The following is an 18032-nucleotide window of genomic DNA, read 5'->3' on the forward strand; positions in this document are numbered from 1 at the left end:
CTCCCTCCCTCCTTTCCTTCCTTCCTTCCTTCCTTCCTTCCTTCCTTCCTTCCTTCCTTCCTTCCTTCCCTCCTTCCTTCCTTCCATCCATCCTTTTATTTTCTTCTTTGTCTTGTCTCTTCTTCCTTCTTCTTCTAATAGATCAATTTCAACAGAGAACTTAGCTTCAATATTTTTGTAGCTTTGACTTTTTCAGCCCACTGCACTACCCGCTTACACCCCTGTATGTGCAATTAACAGGTGTCTCATCAGTCTCCACAGTGCTGTGTGCTTTACTATCTCCCTGAGCTTGATCACATGTTTTACTTTGTCTGAGCTGTCTTCCCCACCCACAACGCCCATTACCACAAGCTCAAATCCTACCCCACCTTCTAGCCTCAGCTCACGGATCAGCCTCTTTTATTAAATCTTCCTTGATCTTCCCAAACCTAAGAAATTTCTCCCTCCTTGACTTGATATAGCTTTTAATGTGGTACTGTTTGTGGCATAAACCTCTGTCCCTCATACTGAAGTTATATTTATGAGTGTACCTCAACATTTTACCATTCTGCGGGATCCATGTCTTAGTTGTCTCTCTGCTCTTCTATTGCACAAGACCTGGCACATATTAAGTGCTCAACAAATATCTACTGATTTCTATTGGTTTTTTAAAGTTTGCACACTAGTAAAGTCAAGACTGGAACCCAGGTTTTTGGCAGCTGTTCCAGTGTCCTCTTCACTACACCACATGGTCTCACATATTTTACCACACATTTAAACAGCTGATCTGAGCATTTTTAGCCGTGACAGAGAATCAAAGGAACAGTCATGACCCGTCCCAGCCTGATATCAATTCAAGCTGACAAGGTAAAGCATAAGGTGTAAAAGTGTCCTCAGATGAAGCAAACGTTAGGATTTGCCATTTTGCTATTTCATACATAACAAAAACATGTCAGACCCCATTAGTCACCTTCAACATCCTTTAAAGAAAGGGGAGAAGATGTTTGGTGAAGTGTCATGGCTGCTTCTTACTTTTTAATCTGTTGTCCTCAGGTGAAGGGATAAACTGTTGTCCAAAAGTGGTTTGCACTACAGAAAACCTTCACAAAGCATTAGGCTTGTCATGTATACTTTCTGAGGTGACCACAAGTCATGTGGTGATTTGAGGTTGAAAACTAAGAGGCTAAATCATTTAATAAACCTGACTTCCAGGGAACAGATTTTTTAAAAAAAAAAGAGCAAAATTTTTTATTTATCATAAATAGTCATTCTTTCCCCAAAGGCTTCCGCACCATTTTTATCCTTTAAAAAATTGAAACCACAATCCCAGTCTAAATATTGCTGAGTTTCCTTTCCTGTTTCATCCTGGGCATAAAATAAGCAATAATGCATCAACCTAAATGTATGAACCACTGAAGACAATTTAGCTACATTCATATTTTCCTTTGATAACTCAAGTCAAGGTAAACATCTATAGCGACTGTACATTAACATGAAAAGTTTCCAATCAAACCCTGATTGTCTAAATCTCTAGTTTTCCACAATGCCAAATGAGCTCATATCCTAGTCACCTGTCTTCCTCATTGTACACAACCCACTTACATGAGATCTCTATGACCCAATGTAACTCAAGGGCCCTGTTCTTTTTGGCAAATAGAGGCTTAAAAGAACACACTGTCTAAAACACACATTGATTTTCACAGTGTAACAAAAAATATTTTATCTAAGACTTCTTAAGAAAAACAAGTCCAGGCACTTGACATGAGAGCAATCCTGGATTTTTATGTAATAGGTAGTACCTAGACACTTACAGTCACACCACTCTTCTAGAGGTTTGGAGCACTTTATACTTGAGGGATGAATCCACAGGAATATCCTTTAAATTGCTGCTGCAGGTAAATCATTTGTGGTGTGTTATTCATTTACTTCTCCTCGCTTATTCAACTAAGATTTTTCCCTTCTTTTACAGGGAATGTCACTCTCTGAAATGAGTATCTCTTTCATAGTGTTACTGCTACAAATAATATAAATGTTCATTAGAAAGCATCAGTCATCTCAAAGCAAAGATGAGAAGCTAGGTCCCATCTGGACATTGCAGTGGGTTAAACAGTGTCATCCAAAAACACATGTCTGAGTCCTAAGCCTCAGCACCTGCCAAAGTGACCTTATTTGAACATAGGATCTTTGTGGATAAAATTGAGTTAAGAATCTCAGGATGAGATTATCCTATACTTAGATTAGGCCATAAATATAATGATTGGTGGCTTTATAAGAGATTTGACACACAGACCCAGAGAGAAAGGCAATGTGAAGATGGATACAGAGACTGGAGTGATGCAATTACAACCCAAGGAATGTCAGGGATTGCCACAAACACCAGAAGCCAGGAAAGAGGAAAGAAGGCTAATTCATCCCCCAGAGGAACAAACTCAGCTGACACCTAATGTCAGACTTCTGGCCTCCAGAACTGTAAGAGAATAAGTTTGTGGTTCTTTTGTATGGCCCAGGAACTAATATGGATACATGGATAGGTACTTAAATAGAAATGATTGGCTCAGCAGAAAAAGAAACATACATGTATATGCATGCGTATGTGTGCACACACACATCTGTAGATTTGGAGTCATTACTGTGATCATAGTGTCTCCTACTCTGAGAATGGTAACTAAAAGGAGTATTCAATAAATATTTGTTCTATGAATGAATAATTATTTTATCAGAAAACTAACCATGCCTGTGCTATACAAGATATGAATTGGCTACAGCTATACTTAGATGTAGATCAGCTACAAGTCTTCTTGACATTGGAAGAAGTAAAGAGATTGCTCAGTCACTTCTCCCCCAATCTCTATTAGAGATGTCAACAGGGAAAAGCCAACAAGCTCCCCTCACCAAAGTCTCCTCTGATCCTTCCCCTCAGACCATTGAAAGGGATCTCTTTTGATCTCTGAGCTCTCACGGTTCCTCTGTGTTGCCTTCCATTACAGCCAGTTGTGCATAATGGTCTCTGTCATATTAAACCAAGCAAATGGAGGACAATTCTGTACAGTGGAAAGTGGTTGCATTTGAAATAATGGTACCTAAACTTTCTTTTTACTATGGCCCAGAGTAACGTGCATTCAGGCTCACCTGTAAAGTAGGAATAAAAAGCACCATCAGACATTCCTCACAATCTTTCTGAGTGTTGCAAATAAAATATTTGGAGTGAAAGTGTAGCCAGGAAGAGCATGTAACAGAGAAAGTATAAACCAGAAAATTCAGTTCACACTAAAAACAAACACAGAGGACCATTTCTCTTTGCATCCCTCAAAACACAGCTCAACACATAGTTCTGCACTACAGAGGGTCTCAGTAAATGTCTGCTATCAACAAGGAGTGTCTAAGTAGAGCACAGTCTCACTCAGATTAGAACCATGAGCTTCAGAAAAGAGTTGGTTAAAGATTCTTGAAAACAAACAAATGAGCCAACTAGTTAAATGGACTCTTCCTAATTCCACAAAGGGCATCTTCGGGAACAAAATAACCTAGCACTTCTATTAGCAGAGGGGCTTGAGCAGCCCTGGGCAGGCTCATCCCATGCAAATGGAAAGCCATGGTCATGGTCACTGTCAGGGTCAGGGACAGCATGGCCAGAAGGCCAGGAGATCACTTTGACATCTCCGGGTTTCAGACTCTAAAAACTGTTAACATCTCACATTTGGCATTTTCTAATTTTGTAGAATCATAATGAGGCACTTTATTTCTTATTTTTGGATAACTGCTAACTGGATTCTGATTTAATGTGAAATTTGGGACTTTTTATTTCTTCCATCAAAGTTCCTACTCTTACTCTATTTCAGGCCCTTGCCAAAGAGTATTATTCTTACAACATTATGATTCAGTTGATTTATGGAACATCTAGATAGAGCTTCTCTAGTTGTCAGGCAAACTTAAGAAATTTCACTGAATAACTAATAAAACAGAGACTTATAGAGGTTTTTTTTTTTTTTTTTTTTTTTTTTTTTTTCAGGAGTTCTTAAGCAGAAATCCATGGGCCTCTAAGGTCTCTATATGGGTGTCAGGAATATTCTAACACGCCCTCCCCAAATTGTTTGTACGTTTGCACATGTATGTGTATTGTAGGGGAGATCACTTCCAGCAGATCTAGAACAGGCTAAAAACCACTGAATCCCTTCGATTTTCTCTTGTAAAATATTTTTACTAATATGTTTCCCATGTGCTAAGTCTTCTGCAGGTGCTTTACCTACATTATCTCATTTAATACTCAAAACAACCTTCTCCCTTAGATATTTTTATTGTCACTACTAATGAAACAGTTGAATAACTTGGCTTAGTTTGATTTAACCTAACTTGACCAAGGTTACTCCACTAGCAAGATGGGCAGGATTCCAATTTGCCACAGTCTGAAGAGTGTTTACACACTCCACTGCACAATAGCCATTTTCACTAACATGGTTTAGTTTTGTGTGTTGTTATCTATCACAGGGAACACTCTTCCAGAGCCACTGATTTCTGGATGAAGTTGAAGGTCACCACTATAAGCTGGGTCAGGTTCTACCATCTTATGCTGCCACAGGGCTGACACTAGGGTTGTGGGCTGAGCGGGAGAGGAGGGAGGACCTGCTGCTTTGAGAAGCAGGATGGACATGTAGGAGCTGCCTGACTGTGGCTCTTTGAAGCAATGCCAGACCAGAATCTTGCTCCGGTCCCTCTTGCAAGTGGGAACTGAGACCCAGAAAGCAGAACTGTCCCTGCCTAAAACATTAATTAGCCCAGAGCACAAAGTAAAGGAACTTGTAAAGACTGAGAGGTGGGACTCCCTGGTTCAAGTCCAGGTTCTGCCTGCTGAGCAACCTCAGGAAAGTCTCCTCATCTGTTCCTCAGTTTCCTCACATGAAAAATGCGGAGATTGAATTAGATTATTTCAGAGTCATCTTCCACCTCATCACAGTGAGGCCACTTACTCAAGCTTCCCTTTTGGATATATTTTGATCATGTATTGTGAAAGTGCAAAGTATTGGAATGATAAATCAAATCTCATAGTTTTCAAGGTCATAAACAGAGTCTGGGAGGATATTTTTATTTACAAATCATCTCTTTATAAAAAAAAAAGGCACATTGAAAGTTAATAGAAGTCATTATTGGTGAAATCATCAGCAAAAATAGCAGGGCGTGATCCAGGGTAGGTAATTTAAGATGATGGATTATCAAAGAGCTTGTCTCTTGTCAGCTCAAAAAGCTTTCTGATTGCTTCCTTTCCATTTCCAAAGCGTCAAACTCAAATAGCTCTTCACAAAACAATATAGCTAGAAAAGTAACATCACTGCTTTATGAAGCCTAGTGCCAACCACCACCCCTTTTCTGTTCTCTCAACTTTATCTCACAGTGCTGCGAAGAAAGGGAATGGTCATTTATCATATGCCATCGCATGTGATAATCTCAACAACCTTAGCAGAATGTTTTTAAGATTCTCATTTTATTGATGAGAAAACTGACACTCAAGAAGTTAAACAGGACAGAGTTAGCAAGTACTGAAACTTGAATTAGAAAAGGTGGCTGTAGCCTCCACATTCACCAGGAACTAAATGGAGTTAAAGTTCAGACTTTCATTTTCAGATCAAGAATAATCTATTTATTGACCTTTCACAATCCCCAGTGTTATGAGTTAAATTATGTCCCCCAAAATTGTATGTTGAAATCCTAACTCCCAGAACCTTAGCATGTAATGCTAATTGAAGGGACAGTCTTCACGAAGATAATCAAGTTAAAATTAGGTCCTTAGAGTGCACCCTAATCCAATATGACTGGTTTCTTTACAGAAAGGGGAAATTTGAAGATGGAAATAGACATGTGCAGGAAAAACGCCATGTGAAGATGAAAGCAGAGATCATGGTGATGTTTCTATGAGCCAAGAAACACCAAAGGTTCCCAGCAAGCCACCAAAAGATGGGAGAGAGGCATGGAGCAGACTCTCTTTTACAGCCCTCAGAAGGATCCAATTCTGCCAATCCCTGGATTTCCGACTTCCAGCCTCCAGAATTGTGAGACAATAAATTTACGTTGTTTAAGCCACTAAGTTTGTGGTACTTTGTTACAGCAGCCCTAGCAAACTAATACATTCAGTAAGGTGGATATTAGAGGCCAGTACTGTTTTCATGAGTACCAACAGTCACAGCCATGGCAGTCCCTCACATTCAGTACAAAGCTCTTCCCATCCATGAGTGTTTTCAGCTGCCCACGACAAAGACAAAATATTAACTTGGTCTCTTCCATTATCCTAGTAACCAAGTAGCAGAATCAAAATTTAGGCCCAAGAACTTCTATTTCTAGGTTCAGTATGAATCCCCTGTACAATACTCACTTCCAGGGACATATACCAGGGCCATGATCCTGAAAATATCAGTATCATGCCCATCCTTTCACATTTGTAATTTCCAATGATAACTTGAAGGCTTCTCAGGGCTTTGCACATTCCCTGATGGAGTGTAGCACGGAGAAACTTGAATGACTGTCTCATTTTTCAGAAGACTCCTCCAACAGAGAAGGATTTTAGGAATGAAAGCTTTAGGTTTTTCTGCATCTGGCCAAGGAAGATATTAAAGGAGTTAGCCCAAAGCCGCTACTCTCAATGCAATATGCATTTATTGACTTTCTACCATGCTCCTAGTACTGCGCTGGGCCCTTGGAAGATAATGGTGACTAAGACACAGCTCTTATTCTCAATAGCTCATAGCCAGGGAGAGGCAGACATGTAAAGAGAGATTTCCTAGAGGTGCATTTAGCCCAGACTGATGGTTCAGAGACGTCTTCTGGGAAGAGGTGATGGCTGAGCAGAGGACCCACATTTGCTTTCACAATTCTCCTAAAGGAGGTCCCCTGAAAAACAAAAGCTTCCAGAACACCTCAGAAAACTCATCACCCAACATGCTGGATGAAAAAATGAAATAAAATATCTGCCTTCCAAATTTTATAACTTCTTTCCTCCTTCCAAAAATAGTTCTCACTGCCATCTTAGTGATGGTGGGAAATTTTTTATGTCCTATAAAAAGCTAATACTGTTCTATATTCTGGATAGTCTATTTTTTTAGCACTTCCTCTGTGCTAGATACTTTGCTAAGTACTTTTCATATTCGACCTTATTTAGTTTCCACTGTATAGATGAGTAAACTTTAAAAGGTTAATTAATTTACCCATTGTCATAAAAGTGGCAGAGAATGAAAGTTCTCTGCTTAATATCCACTCTACTCTCTTCCTTTAGAATAGACTCCAATTTTATTCAGTCAATAAAACACTCAGCTAAAAACTATATTTCCCAGCCTCCCTTATGATTAAAGTAAACATTTGACATAGTCACTTGTAGGGAGCTGGTTCTAAGAAGCTCTTTAAAGGAGTCTGAATAAGATTGCACATGCTACTGTGCTTCTTACCCTTCTCTATGCTTCTTTAAAAAAAATTCTATTGGTTGTTGGGGTACAGGTGGTATTTGGTTACATGACTAAGTTCTTTAGTGGTGATTTGTGAGATTTTGGTCCACCCATCACCTGAGCAGTATACACTGCACCCTATTTGTAGTCTTTTATCCCTTACCCCCCTTGCATCCTTCCCCCCAAGTCCCCAAAATCCATTGTCCATTGTACCATTCTTATGCCTTTGCATCCTCATAGCTTAGCTCCCACATATCAGTGAGAGCATACCATGTTTGGTTTGCCAATCCTGAGTTACTTCACTTAAAATAATAGTCTCCAATCTTGCCCAGGTCACTGCAAATGCCATTAATTCATTCCTTTTTATGGCTGTGTGGTATTCAAGTATATATAAAACACAGTTTCTTTATCCATTCATTGATTGATGGGCATTTGGGTTGGTTCCATGATTTTGAATTGCAAATTGTGTTGCTATAAACATGCATGTGCAAGTATCTTTTTTGTATAATGACTTCTTTTCCTCTGGATAGATACCCAGTAGTGGGATTGCTGGATCGAATGGTAGTTCTACTTTTAGTTCTTTAAGGAATCTCCACACTGTTTTCCATAGAGACTGTATTAGTTTTTCATTCCCACCAGCAGTGCAGAAGTGTTCCCTGATCACCACGTTCAACATCTACTGTTTTCTGATTTTTTTTATTATGGCCATTCTTGCAGGAGTAAGGTGGTACCCACTGTGGTTTTGATTTGCATTTCCCTGATTATTAGTAATGTTGAGCATTTTTTTCATATGTTTGTTGATCATTTGTATATCTTCTTTTAAGAATTGTCTATTCATGTCCTAAGTCCTTTTATTTTTATTTATTTTTTATTTTTATTTTTTATTTTTTGACATGGAGTCTTGCTCTGTCACCCAGGCTGGAGTACAGTGGCATGATCTCGGTTCACTGCAGCCTCCACCTCCTGGATTCAAACAATTCTCCTGCCCCAACCTCCCGAGTAGCTGGGATTACAGGTGTGTGCCACCATGCCCAGCTAATTTTTGTATTTTTAGTAGAGACGGGGATTCACCATGTTGGTCAGGCTGGTCTCGAGCTCCTGCCCTCAAGTGATCTGCCCACCTCAGCCTCCCCTTAGGCCACTTTTTGATGGAATTTTTGTTGTTGTTGTTGTTGTTGTTGTTGATTTGTTTCAGTTTGTTGCAGATTCTGGATATTAGCCCTTTGTCAGATGTACAGATTGTGAAGATTTTCTCCCACTCTGTAGGTTGTCTGTTTACTCTGCTGACTGTTCCTTTTACCATGCAAAAGCTCTTTAGTTTAATTAAGTTCCAACTATTTATCTTTGTTTTATTGCATTTGCTTTTGGTAATTGGTCATGAAATCCTTGCCTAAGCAAATGTTTAGACGTGTTTTCCAATGTTATCTTCTAGAATTTTTATAGTTTTAGGTCGTAGATTTAAGTCCTTAACCTACCTTTTTATATAAGGTGAGAGATGAGGATCCAGTTTCATTTTCCTACATGTGGCTAGCCAATTATCCCAGGACCACTTTTTGAAAGGGGTGTTCTTTCCCCACTTTGTTTTTGTTTGCTTTGTCAAAGATCAGTTGGCTGTAAGTATTTGGGTTTATTTCTGAGTTCTCTGTTGTGTTCCATTGGCCTATGTGCCTATTTTTATACCAGTACCATGCTGTTTTGGTGACTACGGCCTTATAGTGTAGCATGAAATCAGTTAGTGTGATGCCTCCAGATTTGTAATTTTTGCTTAGTCTTGCTTTGGGTATGTGGGCTCTCTTTTGGTTCCATATACATTTTGGAATTGCTTTTTCTAATTCTATGAAGAATTCTAGTAGTATTTTGATGGGAATTGCATTGAATTTGTAGACTGCATTTGGCAGTATGGTCATTTTCACAATATTGATTCTGCCCACCCATGAGCATGGGATGAATTTCCATTTGTTTGTGTATTCTATGATTTCTTTCAGTAGTGTTTTGTAGTTTTCCCTGTAGAGGTCTTTTGCCTCCTTGGTTAGGTATATTCATAAGTATTTTATTTATTTATTTACTTATTTTTGCAGCTATTGTAAAAGGGCTTGAGTTCTTGATTTAATTCTCTGCTTGGTCGCTATTGGTGTATAGAAGAGCCACTGATTTGTGTACATTAATCTTCTATCTGGAAACTGCTGAATTCTTTGATCGTTCTTAGGAGTTTTCTGGAGGAATCTTTAGAGTTTTCAAAGTAAACGATCATATTTTCAGCAAACAGTGACAGTTTGGCTTCCTCTTTACCAATTTCGATGCCCTTTATTTCTTTCTCTTGTCTGATTGCTCTGGCTAGGATTTCCAGTACTATGTTGAAGAGGAGTAGTGAGAGTGGGCATCCTTGTCCTGTTCCAGTTCTGAGAGGAAATGCTGTCAACTTTTCCCCATTCAGTATTATGTTGGCTGTGGGATTGTCATAGATGGCTTTTATTACATTAGGGCATATCCCTTATATGCCAATCTTGCTGAGAGTTTTAATCATAAAGGATGCTGGATTTCGTCAAATGCTTTTTCTGTATCTATTGAGATGATCATGTGATTTTGTTTTAATTCTGTTTATGTGGTTTGTCACATTTATTGACTTGCATTTGTTTAACCATCCCTGCATCCCTGGTATGAAACCCACTTGATCATGGTGGATTGTCTTTTTGATATGTTGTTGAATTCAGTTAGCTAGTATTTTGTTAAGGATTTTAGCATCTATGTTCACCAGGGATATCAGTCTGTAGTTTTCTTTTTTGGTTATGTCCTTTCCTGGTTTTGGTATTAGCATGATGCTGGCTTCATAGAATTAATTAGGGAGGGTTCCCTCTTTCTCTATCTTGTGGAATAGTGAAAAAAGGATTGGTACCAATTCTTCTTTGAATGTCTGGTAGAATTCTGTTGTGAATCCATGCAGTTCTGGATCTTTTATTGAAAATTTTAAATTACCATTTCAATCTCGCTGCTTGTTATTGGTCTGCTCAGAGTATCTAATTCTTCCTGATTTAAGCTAGGAGGATTGTATTTTTCCAGGAATTTATCCATCTCTTTTAGGTTTTCCAGTTTATGTGTGTAAAGGTATTCGTAGTAGCCTTGAATGATCCTTTGTATTTCAGTGGTGTCAGTTGTAATATCTCTCGTTTCATTTCCTAATGAAGTTATTTGAATTTTCTTTCTTTTCTTGATTAATCTTGATAATGGTCTAACTATTTTATTTATCTTTTCAAAGAACCAGCTTTATGTTTCATTTAATTTTTGTATTGTTTTTTGTTTGTTTGTTTCAATTTCATTTAGTTCTGCTGAGGTTATTTTCTTTCCTCTGCTGGGTTTGGGTTTGGTTTATTCTTGTTTCTCTAGTTCCTTAAGGTGTGACCTTGGGTTGTCAGTTTGTGCTCTTCCAGTCTTTTTGATGTAGGTATTTAGGGCTATGAACTTTCCTCTTGGCACTGCCTTTGCTGTATCCCAGAGCTTTTGATAGGTTGTGTCACTATCGTTGTTCAGTCCGAAGACTTTTTAAATTTCCATCTTGGTTTCGTTTCAACCCAGTGCTTATTTGGGAGCAGGTTATTTAATTTCCTTGTACTTGCATGGTTTTGAAGGTTCCCTTTGGGATTGATTTCTAGTTTTATTCCATGGTGGTCTGAGAGAGTGCTTAATATAATTTCAATTTTCTTAAATTTATTGAGGCTCATTTTATGGCCTATCATATGGTCTATCTTATGGTCTATCTTGGAGAAAGTTCCATGCACTCTTGAATAGAATGTATATTCTGTGGTTGTTGGATGAAATGTTCTGTATACATCTGTTAAGTCCATTTGTTCCATGGTTTAGCTTAAATCCATTGTTCCTTTGTTGACTGTCTGTCTTGATGACCTGTCTAGTGCTGTCAGTGGAGTATTGAAATCCCCTACTATTATTGTATTGCTGTCTATCTCATTTTTTAGGTCTATTAGTAATTGTTTTATAAATTAGGGAGCTCCATTGTTAGGTGCATATATGTTCAGAATTGTGATATTTTCCTGTTGGACAAGGTCTTTTACCACTATATAATGTCCCTCTTTGTCTCTTTTAACTGCTGTTGCTTCAAAGTTTGTTTTGTCTGATGTAAGGACAACTGCCCCTGCTCGCTCTTGGTGTCCATTTGCATGAAATACCTTTTTCTACCCCTTTACTTTAAGTTTATGTAAATCCCTATGTGTTAGGTTAGGCTCCTGAAGGCAGCAGATAGTTGGTTGCTGAGTTCGTACGCATTCTACAGTTCTGTAGGTTTTAAGTGGAGCATTTAGACCATTTACATTCGATGTTAGCATTGAGATGTGAGATACCATTGTATTCATCGTGCCATTTGTTGTCTGTGTACCTTGGTTTACTTTGTTTCTTGTTTTTGCTTTTTAAATTATGTTTTGTTTTATAGGTCCTGTATGATTTATGCTTTAAGAGATTCTGTTTTGATGCGTTTCCAGGATTTGTTTCAAGCTTTAGAGCTCCTTTTAGCAGTTCTTGTAGTGGTGGCTTGGTAATGGCATATTCTGTCAGCATTTGTTTGTCTGAAAAAGACTGTATCTTTCCTTCATATATGATGCTTAGTTTCACTGGATACAAAATTCTTGGCTGATAATGTTTTTGTTTGAGGAAGCTGAAGATAGGGCTCCAATCCCTTCTAGCTTGTAGGGTTTCTGCTGAGAAATCTGCTGTTAATCTGGTAGGTTTTCCTTTATAAGTTATCTGGTGCTTTTATCTTACAACTTTTAAGATTCTTTCCTTTCTCTTAACTTTAGATAATCTGATGGCAATGTGCCTAGGCAGCGATCTTTTTGGGATGAGTTTCCCAGGTGTTCTTCCTGCTTCTTGTATTTGGATGTCTAGGTCTCTAGCAAGGCTGGTGATGTTTTCCTTGATTATTCCCCCAAATATGTTTTCCAAACTTTTAGATTTCTCTTCTTCCTCAGGATCACCAATTATTTTTAGGTTTACTGGTTCAACATAATCCCAGACCTCTTGGAGGCTTTGTTCATATTTTCTTATTCTTTTTTCTTTGTCTTATTGGATTGGGTTAATTTGGAGACCTTGTCTTTGAGCTCTGAATTTCTTCCTTCTACTTATTCGATTCTATTGCTGAGACTTTCCAAAACATCGTGCATTTCTATAAGTGTGTCTAATGTTTCCTGAAGTTTTGATTATTTTTTTCTTTATGCTATCTATTTCCTGGAATATTTCTCCCTTCACTTATTGTATTGTTTTTTTTTTATTTCCTTGCATTGAGCTTTGCCTTTCTCTAGTACCTCCCTGATTAGCTTAATAACTAACCTCCTGAATTCTTTTTCAGGTAAATCAGGGATTTCTTCTTGGTTTGGATCAATTGCTGGTGAGCTGGTGTGATTTTTGGGGGGTGTTAAAGAGCTTCTTTTGTCATATTACCAGAGTTGGTTTTCTGGTTCCTTCTCATTTGGGTAGGATCTGTCAGAGGGAAGGTCTAGGACTGAAGGCTGTTGTTCAGATTCTTTTGTCCCATGGGGTGGTCCCTCCTTGATGTAGTACTCTTCCTCCTTTCCTATAGATGTGGCTTCCTGAGAGACAGTTGCAGTGATTGTTATCTCTCTTCTGGGTCTAGCCACCCAGCAAGTCTACCTGGCTCTGGGCTGGTACTGGGGCTTGTCTGCACAGAGTCCCGTGATGTGAACTGTCTATGGGTCTCTCAGCCATGGATACCAGCACCTGTTCTGTTGGAGGTGGTAGGGTGGTGGAATGGACTCTGCGAGGCTCCTTAGCGTTGATAGTTTAATGTTCTATTTTTATGCTGGTTGGTCTCCTGCCAGGAGGTGGTGCCTTCCAGAGAGCATTAGCTGTGGTATTATGGAGAAGAACTGGTGGTGGATGGAGCCCTAGAACTCCCAAGAGTATATGTCCTTTGTCTTCAGCTACCAGGGTGGACAGGGAAGGCCTATCAGGTGGGGGCAGCGCTAGGCGTGTCTGAGCTGAGACCCTCCTTAGGCGGGTCTTTCTGTGGCTGCTATGGGGGATTGAAGTAAGATTTCCAGATCACTGGAGTTGAGTGCCTAGGAGGATTATGACTGCCTCTGCTGAATCATGCAGGTTGTCAAGGAAGTGGAGGAAAGCCAGTAGTCACAGCCCTTTCCCAGCTCCTACACAATCCGAAGGGCTAGTCTCACTCCCACCATGCCCCCAGCTAACAGTACTGTTTCCAGGCAGTGGGCAAGCAGGGCTAAAAACTTGCCCCAGGCTACCCACCTCCCAGCTTCGAAAGAACAGGACTTTGGCTCTTCACCAGCCTGTGGAGTCTGCACACTGGATTTGCATACCCTCCCCTGAGTTCTGGCCAGGAGGCTTCTTGCCCGGTTCAAATTGTTACAAAGTTCAGCTGGAGACTCTTCTCTCTATGGCATTCCCCCCACTGCCTCTGGCCACCCTCCCAAAGGATCCCTGTGGTGCCAGGCAGGAATGGCCTGCTTGGGGATGCAGCAAGCTCCCAGGGCCTTTCCCACTGCTTCCTCTACTTCTGCATTTCACTCAGCTCTCCAGATTGACTCAGCTCCAGGTAAGGTAGGAAACTTTTCCTGCAAACTAGACTTTTCATTTTCCCTAGTGGGAAAAATGCTGCTGGCCCAGTGGAGGTGTATGTTCAGGGACGGAGGTTCTCCCTTTCCCACTTCTGCAGTTGAGGCACTCACAGTATTTGGGATGTCTCCCAGGTCCTGCACAAGCAGTAAGCTTCCTTCAGAGGGTCTGTGGGTCCTCTCGGGATTGCTGGTTTGTTCTTGCAGTCGTTCTGGATCTAAAATTCATGATGTGAGCCTCCACACCCTGCTCTGTCCATTTGAGTCAAAGCTGCAATCTAGTTCTGCCTCCCATCTGTCATGATTATCACTCAAAACCCCTTCTCTATGCTTCTTAATTAGAATAATAATATGGCTGGTGCTCCTGGAGGCATCCTGAGACCATCGTAGGTCACATAAACACAAAGGATGACTGAGCTACACAGGAGGTCCTAGAATCACCATCAACATGTATGGATGATGTGCCAGCAATAGACTGTCCCCCTCTGAGTTTTTTACTGCTTGATAGAAAACAGATTTTGTATGTTATCTATGCCATTTTTAAATCTTACTTGCCACTGAAGTTATTCCCTAAATCAAATACACGAATCTGGTCTGTTGCAAAATATTCCTTGAAGGCATCTTTCTGTCTCTGATCTGGGAGTGAGGGGAGGGAAGGACAATGGTACATTCGTAGTGCAGAATTAAACAGAGAGTAAACTGGAAATAGGTAGGAGAAGTGTCAGGCAGGAGCCTGGAGAAAATGAGCTGTGCTGTGGACCCCCAGCCCAGATTCTACCCTAGTTTGGCTGCTAAATGTTGGTGATTTTGAGCAAGTTACATCCTATCTTTGGACCTCAGTTTCTTCATTTTTGCAATGAATTTGGGCTAGATATCTCCATGGTCCCAACACAGGGAAACAACCAGTCTGCAAACCCCATGAAGCAAGGAGCTTCACATTTCCAGTGAAAAGAAGTAAGGTTCCTAGAAAGCTCCTCCTTGAAGTCCTTCATTTTCAATCGGACACTCTTTGAGACTTCTAACCCTCTTGGCCCTCTTTACACTCCCATTGTACCCAGGAGATACACATGAAGTTCGCCCCCATGTATAAAGTCCTCCCAATGTGCACAAAGTCCTCCTTGTGTGCATAAAGTCCTCCCGACTCCCATTCCATCTTCACCGTTTTTCTCCCTCATATGCAAGAAGTTCAGCCAAATCTCATAGATAAGGCAGTTGTACTCACATAGGACTATAAAATTGCATTTTCTATCTGAGGAGTTCAAATAACTTCACAAAATTACATTTTCTTTCTCAAGTGTCCCAAGAAATTTACAACTATTTCTCTTTTATATATAGAAATTCATTGCCAGCATGCACATTGAGATTTTTGAGCTCTCAATTCTGTTTATGGAATGAGGCTTGTATGAGACAGCTTACAAAAATATAAAAGTATAAAACAATTGTTGAGCAGATTGTAGGAAAAAAAATAAATAAAAAACAAAAACAAAAAGCCAGAGATCCTCAGATCAGCACAGTTAATGTGTGCCTCATGATCTTACACTGTCGCCAGAAAAAGCCACAAATTTGGTTCTCCACTTCCTAGCTGCTAAGACAGAAATATAGTCACAGTTTCAGAGATGTTAACTTTCTGAAGTTCATACACTCACCCAGAAAATCTGCAGTCAAATCAACCAGAAAATTTAGGGTCAAAGTACTGGCCCTTAGACCCCTTCCCTGGACTAAACTCTATCCCACAATGAGTCCACCAACCACCCCTCCCCTCATAGGCAAGGCAGCCAAAAAGCTGAGGGACATGACTCTTCTAAAGTCTGGGAAGCAGAGTTGTTCACCCAGTAAACATCAAGCAGTTCAAACCACAGAGACAGGATTTTCCAGAACTTGGTGCCTCAGCCAACATGGACAATGGGATGGCTAGTCAGAAATGCATCGCTAAAGTATGTCACAGAGAGGAGAACTATGAGTGTCCATGCAGGCATTGTCTTGGGGCAGGAAAATGATTAGCGTCCAGACCTAGGCCTTTGGTGGATGGCCAGTCTGATGCCACTATTTTCCTTGTAAGATTCTTCTTGATATGAACTCATTCTCAGCAAGCAGCCTCCTGATATAAGGTTTAACTTCCCAGGGAGGCTTTCTTCTGGGAAGAGACAGTCCTGGTACACTGAGGTATGTGGTCTGGGCCTTGTGGCCATGGTCCTTCCCTGAGAAGCTGTAGTTTTATGCATCAGTGTTGTGAGTTTGGTTAGTATGAGTCTGCCCTGGAAGAGCACACACTCCTTGTGGTAATAAAATCAATCCTGAGCCTACATCATTGGGGGTCAGATACCAGGCCATGGTCAATCCTCTGAAGGAAGCCAGGCATCCTTTCAGGACTCCTCAAGGTAACCAGCCAGTAGTTGCCCTATAGGTATCCCCTCTCCCACTGTCTTGTGTTAAAACTTCCACAGGGATCAGCATTGAGGGGGCCCTTGGTTTCCTCACTTTGCCTCCTCCCTTCCTTGTTTGGGTGACCCCCGTGGACTCCCAGCAGTCTGGCCAGCAGTGATATATGTTGCCTCTGGAAACCTGTGCCTGCCTTAGACCCTACACATTGACGTGAAAAAAAAAAATCATTGCATCTCAAACAACCAAATTGCTAGTACTTTACATTTACTACACACATTACCCATGGGCAAATTTGAAAATTATAGCTCTTCTCGGGTGTTTTATACTAGATTTCAAACAGCCCAGCCCAGCGTGAAACTGCAGGGAACTGAAATGAGTATGGAGGCGGAAAGTGGAGAAGGATCAACTTTATCCCCTGATTAGTCGAGATGAGAAATGATTTGAGAGACGCGAGTGGAATGACAATAACATGGTTCATCGGCCTGACTGTCCGTTGTTCATAAACAGGTAATGGTGCCCCTGGAAGTTTGTGTGGCTTAAGTCTGCTTGCAATGACCAAATAGGACTGACAGAGTTGTTTTCATCTGGGGCTTCAAACATGTTCTTAAAATGATGTAAAATACCAAAAACACAAAATAAAAAAGAAAGAATTCACAGGATGTTCAGTGGTAGGTCATTACTGGGAAGAAGGCAGAACAGCACAGAGTTCTTGAGCCTTTGAAGTTTAATTTTGAACCAATCTCCCCTAGAGGCCTTTTCCTGACCTCCACCCCACTCTTAATCAGGAAAGAAGATTTGGGGTTTTTAATTTTTGTTTTAAAGCTTATTTGGGCTGTCCTCCTGGCACTTACTCCATCTTCCTTCCTTTGCAATCACTCACGGGGTGCTGAGTCTCTTCCACTGATTTCTCTTGTAGTATTGACTTTATGCCATTCACCTTGTAGGTGCTCAGAGCAAATGGACAAGGAAAATGCAGGAGAAACCGTGATGCAGTGGGACTCCCTCATGTATGGACAGCACTTTAAAGTATTCACAAAAGCTTTGCAGATGTGATCCCATCCGAACCCCACAAAAGCCCTGGGAGGTTTACTAGAACTAAGACTCTGTGCTTCATATAAAGAAGCTTTTATTCTACTACAGGCATTATTTTCATAGATCTTCTCTAAAATGGGGATTGTAGTTGTTTCTACCTCATAAAGTTGCAACAAAGACTAAACAGAATAAAGAATTTGTGTATGTAAAAGCACTTACAACAGGGCCTGGTGCATAAAAAAGGCTCTATATGTTTGCTGTTATTACTTTTTATTACCACTGTCTTATTTAATCTGGAATCAGAAGGCTAGGACTGAGGGTTTCTACTAAGCTCAGGGTCCCTGTTGGTACCTTCAGGATTCTGGCCTGGCATCATGTGTCAGGCCAGAATACACACCACAGCCATGATGGTGTGTATGGGCCACTTTCTGCTGTGGCCTTCGTGTCCACTTCTGCATCACAGTCTGCCATGGACCTTCTCCAAGAGCACTGCCTGCCATGGTCATCTATGGCCGCCTCTATGAAGGTAATTTTTCTACCATTCTGAAAGAGAAAACTTCTCTTTCTCCTCTGGGGGTCGTCTCTTCCCTCCCAGAGGAGAGAGAAGGCCATCTGC

General features: G+C 40.5%; 1 long non-coding RNA gene across 1 annotated transcript in view; it reads left to right on the top strand.

Moving 5' to 3' along the window:
• The window catches only part of LOC108530452 (uncharacterized), a 53154-nt gene extending 35566 nt beyond the window's left edge, over window positions 1-17588 (top strand). Inside the window, exons 2-4 of the long non-coding RNA XR_001885835.1 lie at window positions 5799-6020; window positions 16714-16891; window positions 17329-17588. This is a non-coding gene — a long non-coding RNA (uncharacterized LOC108530452). The remainder of the gene's footprint in view (window positions 1-5798; window positions 6021-16713; window positions 16892-17328) is intronic.
• Window positions 17589-18032: the final 444 nt, after the last annotated feature.

This window comes from Rhinopithecus bieti, unplaced genomic scaffold (assembly GCF_001698545.2).
Source record: "Rhinopithecus bieti isolate Rb0 unplaced genomic scaffold, ASM169854v2 scaffold_5626, whole genome shotgun sequence".
NCBI classification, from domain to species: Eukaryota; Metazoa; Chordata; class Mammalia; order Primates; family Cercopithecidae; genus Rhinopithecus; species Rhinopithecus bieti.